Raw genomic sequence first — 6,000 nt, forward strand, 5'->3', positions numbered from 1 at the left:
CCAAAGTGCTGGGATTACAGGTATGTGTGAGCCACTGCGCCTGACCTTTTTTTTTTTTTTTTTTTTTGAGACAGGGTCTCTTTCTGTTGCCCAGGCTGGAGTGCAGTGGCATGATCTCAACTCACTTTAGTCTCAACTTCCTAGTCTCAAGTGATCCCCCCACCTCAGCCTCCCCAGTAGCTGGGACCACAGGTGTGCGGCACCACGCCTGGCTAATTTTTATATTTTTCTGTAGAGATGGGATCTCCCTATGTGGCCCAAGCTAGTCTCAAACTCCTGTGTTCAAGCAACCCTCCCAAAGGTTGGGGATTACAGGCGTGAGCCACTGTGCCCGGCCTGACGAAATCTTTTTAACAGCCATATTTTCAAAAGTGAGAAGGGAAATTAGTATTCTTGAGCTCATAGATCAGAGATTGTAAACTGTCTGCCTTTGGTCCACATTTGGGTGTAAAAATATTTTATTTGCTCCACAAAATGTTGGCCCACATAGTTTTAAACAATTGAATTCATTGCTGAATCAAATATATCTTCCTGTGATACAGTCAAAAATATTTTTCTTTTTCATTGTTTTTTTGACCTTTGGAATTAACATAGCAAAATAAAAACTTAAAACCAAACTAAACAAAGCAAAAAGAACAAAGCTCCTTTAATAAACAAAGAATTAAACTGTTTAGGCCTTAAAAGAGAGAGATCATTGTATAATTATGGAATGAGTAAGTTCTTTCTAAAATATAACATGAAATTCAGAAAACAAAAATAAATTGATAAAATTGACCACATTACTCTTGTATGGCAAAAATACTGTAAAATAGTCAAAATATAACAGATACTTTCTTTAATATGTAAAGAGATTAAACAAGGTAATAAGAAAATATGAAAATTACGAATAGCAGGCAGCTCACGAAGAAAAGGTAAGGCCGGGCGCAGTGGCTCATGCCTGTAATCCCAGCACTTTGGGAGGCTGAGGTGGGCGGATCACCTGAGGTCAGGAGTTCAAGACCAGCCTGGCCACCATGGTGAAACCCCCGTCTCTACTAAAAACACAAAAAATTAGCTGAGTGTAGTGGCAGACGCCTGTAATCCCAGCTACGTGGGAGGCTGAGGCAGGAGAATCGCTTGAACCCGGGAAGTGGAGGTTACAGTAAGCCAAGATTGAGCCACTGAACTCTAGTCTGGGCAACAAGAGCAAAACTCCATCTCAAACAAAAACAAAAACAAAACAAAACAAAAAAAGAAGAAGAAAAGGTATACAGGCCAGGTATGGTGGCACACGCCTGTAGTCCCAGCTACTTGGGAGGCTAAGGCAGGAGGACCACTTGAGCCTAGGATTTTGAGGCTACAGTGAGCTATGATAGCGCCACTGTACTCCAGTTTGGACGACAGAGCAACTCTTCTCTGAAATAGAAAAGAAAAAAGGTATACAGATCATCAATAAACATAAGAACAACTTTATCAAATTACCAAAATTAAGTAATAATAATACCAGTGTTGGCCAGAGTGTAGGGAAACAGACATCCATTGTAGGGGAGAGTATAAATCTGTGGAAGCTTTTGGAAGGATATTTTGCTAATAGCTAGAGTAAAAATGCTAACCAGGCAATTATACTGCTAGTTGAACATATGAATGTAGTCATAAAAGTCACTAAGATAGAGGTACAAGAATGTTCTTTATAGCATTATTTATATATATGTATGTATATATAAATCTCATAAATGGGGCTAGTAAATAATCCTATTTCCAAAAAATTCAGCAATTAAAATGCAAAAATATTTCCTGGATAGACTATTTAGTGGGAAAAGCAAAGTGCAGGACAGTGTGAAACCATCTGTGTAAAATTTTTGAAAGGATATGTATGTTTTTCTTTTTTCCTTCCCCTTCTTGTTCCATATACAGGAAGTTATCAGGCTGGCTCACACCTATACTCTCAGGACTTTGAGAGGCTGAGGCGGGCGAGTGCTTTAGCCCAGGAGTTCAAGACCAGCCTGGCCAGAATGGTGAAACACTGTCCCTACTAAAAATACAAAACATTGGCTGGGCGCGGTGGCTCACGCCTGTAATCCCAGCACTTTTGGAAGCCAAGGCGGGTGGATCACCTGAGGTCGGGAGTTCAAGACGAGCCTGACCAACGTGGACAAACTCCGTCTCCACTAAAAATACAAAATATTGGCGGGGCGTGGTGGCGCATGCCTGTAATCCCAGCTAATCAGGAGGCTGAGGCAGGAGAATCACTTGAACCCGGGAGATGGAGGTTGCAGTGAACCGAGATTGCACCATTGCACTCCAGCCTGTGCAACAAGAGCAAAACTCTGTCTCAAAAAAAAAAAAAAAAAATTAGCTGGGTATGATGGCTCACTCCTGTAGTCCCAGCTACTCAGGAGGTTGGGGTGGGATCACTTGAGCTTCAGAAGTTGAGGCTGCAGTGAGCCATGATCGCACCACTGCACTCCAGCCTGGGCAACAGGAGTGAGACCCTGTCTTAAACAAAACAAAACAAACAAACAAAAGCTATTAACAGTTCCCACCTTTGGGTAAAGGGATTAGAGATTTGGGGATGAGAGAATGGGGAGGAAGATGTGAAGATGTTTGTTTTTCATTTCTTTCTGTATTGTTTCATTTTTATTTATTTTTTTCTTTTTGAGACAGGGTCTGGCTCTGTTACCCAGGCTGGAGTGCAGTGGCATGAGCTCACCTCTCCTTCCCAGGTTCAACTGAGCTCAAGTGAGTCTCCCACCTCAGACTCCTTGGTAGCTGGGACTACATGCAGGCACCACCACGCATGACTAATTTTTCTATTTTTCGTAGAGATGGTTTCACCATGTTGCCTAGGCTGGTCTAGAACTCCTGAGCTCAAGCAATACACCTGTCTTGGCCTCCCAAAGTGCTGGGCGTGGTGGCGCATACCTGTAGTCCCAGCTACTTGGGAGGCTGAGGCAGGAGAATCGCTTGAACCGGGGAGGTGGAGGTTGCGGTGATCCAAGATTGCACCACTGCACTCCAGCGTGAGCAACAAGAGCAAAACTCCATCTCAAAAAAAAAAAAAAGCGACTGTGTTATTTTCACATGTATTATTTTCATGCTTTAAAAATGTAAAAATGTAAAATAAGTGAAGCTATAGGGAAAAATTACCATAATCTATTTTATCTAAAGCTAGGATACCGGTTATTTGTTTTGTTGTTTGTTTTTTTCCTCTAAGAAATCATGAGGTATATATACAGTTTTGTGGCTTCACCACTGTAATCCCCAAGGCTTTTCCAGTAAGGAACAAAGTAGAAAGTGTAAAGTATAAAGGAACAGATTATTTGAGATTCATCAGTTCCCTGCACATAGCTCTCCCTTAGCCCCAATTACTATTCTTTCTACTTCAGGCTAAGAAATCACCCCATGGTTTTGAAAGTATTAAGGTATCATTTTATAGCAGAAGGACTAGAATCACAGAAGGGTTATAGGGACAGAATTAGAATTCCAGCTTCCACCTGTTTATTCTCTTATTAGAGAACGGTAATGTTGTGAAATGGTAGACTGGGGACCACAGTGTTGTATTATAATAAGCCTAAGTTAATGCCAGTGATCTGGTTTGATCTTAAATGAACTGTAATGATTTGAAAGAAAGTACAAATCTTAAGATGTTGCTATTCCTTCTCTCCTTGTTCTAGATTGTTTTTCTCTTTTTTATAGTCTTCCTTAGAACTTTCCTCAATCTCTTGTCAGTTCTTGGAATTAGGTTTTCTTACTTCTTCCCAAATCACAGATGTTTTCCCACCCTGTAAAATCTAGGGACTGGCTGGCCAGAGTGTTACCGCAATTGTGTTCTTCTGGAGGAAATCCTTTCTTTATCTGCCAGGAATTTCTGGCTCCAAACTGGGGGAAAAAATTTGGTGCACTGCCAGGTAATTGCCTTCTTCCTTTTCCCTTTAGCCATCTACAGGCGACTAGCTGGAGCCCAGGGGTAAAACCACAGCCTCCAGGGTTGGGAGGGAGCAACTTTCAGGGATCCTGAAGGTTAAGGCCAATCACTTATCCTCCATACAGACAGGACCTCATTTAAACGACAACCTAGCCTTTGTTAGTGCCTTCCAAAAGGAGAACTCATCTAAACTCTGTTGATCACGAATCTCAGTGTTAAAAACCACTATCATAAAATTTCTTCTTTCATCTACACCAGAGGTTGGCAAACTTTTTCCCAAAGGACCAGTTAATATTTTAGTTTTCACTGACTATATGATCTCTATGGTGACTGCTTAACTCTTCCATTGTGGTACAAAAGCAGCCACAGAGAATACCAAAACAAATGCGTGTGCTGTCTTCCAATAAAACTTTCTTTATGGACACTGAAAATTGATTTTGATTTTATTTTCCCATGTCATGCAATATTATTATTTTTTCCCCATCCCTATATAAATGGGAGAACCATTCTTAGTTCATACGCAGTATAAAAACAGGTAGCAGGCTGTATGTAGTTTGTTGGCCCCTGATCTTTTTATTTTATTTTATTTTATTTTGAGACGGAGTCTTGCTGTCTCCCAGGCTGAAGTGCAGTGACGTGGTCTCGGCTCACTGCAAACTCCACCTCCTAGGTTCACGCCATTCTCCTGCCTCAGCCTCCCAAGTAACTGGGACTACAGGCTCCCGTCACCACGCCTGGCTAATTTTTTTTTTTTTTTTTTTTGTATTTCTAGTAGAGACGAGGTTTCACCGTGTTAGCCAGGATGGTCTCAATCTCCTGACCTTGTGATCCGCCTGCCTCAGCCAACCAAAGTGCTGGGATTACAGGCATGAGCCATCGCACCTGACCTGCCCCTGATCTTAACAACTGGTTTTCTTGTTTTGTTTTTTTGAAACAGAGTCTTGCTCTGTCACCAAGGTTGGAGTGCAGTGGCACGATCTCAGCTCACTGCAACCACGGCTTCCCAGGTTCAAGTAATTATCCTGCCTCATCTTCCCGAGTAGCTGGGACTACAGGCGTGCACCACCACACCTGATCAAATTTTTTTGTATTTTTAGTAGAGATTGGGTTTCACCATGTTGGCCAGGCTCATCGAGAAATCCTGAACTCAGGTGATCCGCCCACCTCAGCCTCCCAAAATGCTGGGATTATAGGCATGAGCCAGCATGCCCAGCCAACAACTGGTTTTCAAACTGTGTTTGGCAAGCCCCCTGAGGAGAGAGCTCGCGGGGCTAGGGGCCCGCCTTCTAGTGCCTTTTCTGTTATATATTGTCCTTCCAAATTCGGTTTCAAGGGTCCTATAACCAAAACTTTAAAAGTCACTAACCTAAGCAGAATCCCTTCTTTTGCAACTTTAGCCCATTTACTTTTGGTCTTCTCTCAGTGCAGGTGGAGAAGAGCTGGTTATTTGACTTTTTTTTTTTTTTTTGAGATGGAGTCATACTCTGTTGCCCAGGCTGGAGTGCAGTGGCATGATCTCGGCTCACTGCAAGCTCCACCTCCTGGGTTCAAGCAGTTATTCTGCCTCAACCTTCTGAGTAGCTGGGCTTACAGGCACCCGCCACCACACCCAGCTAACTTTTTGTATTTCTAGTAGAGATTGGGTTTCACCATGTTGGTCAGGCTGGTCTCAAACTCCTGACTTCGTGATCAGCCTGCCTCGGCCTCCCAAAGTGCTGGGATTACAGGCATGAGCCACTGTGCCCCGGCTATTTGACTCATTTTATAGGCCTCTCAAGGAAGTCATTAAATAATTGAAAGCTCAATCTTAAGCCTTATCCTTTCATATACTTCATAAGTCTGTCATATTTTTCCAGTCCTTTAATCTGTATTTATGACCCTTCTCTCCAAAATCATACAAATTTGCACACAGTGAAATAATACTCCAGATGGAAGAGTACCTTTCTATGTATCCCAGCATCTTTCCCTTATTATTCAGGGTCACCAGCAGCACCATGGCCAGAGGGAGTGTCCAGATAGTGCTAGAAGAGAGGCAAGAGGTAAGGCCAAGTTTGATGAGAGGATTAAGAGAATCGCTAAGTGGGGAAAAAAAAAAG

This window comes from Rhinopithecus roxellana, chromosome 14 (assembly GCF_007565055.1).
Source record: "Rhinopithecus roxellana isolate Shanxi Qingling chromosome 14, ASM756505v1, whole genome shotgun sequence".
In the NCBI taxonomy this organism is placed as follows: domain Eukaryota; kingdom Metazoa; phylum Chordata; class Mammalia; order Primates; family Cercopithecidae; genus Rhinopithecus; species Rhinopithecus roxellana.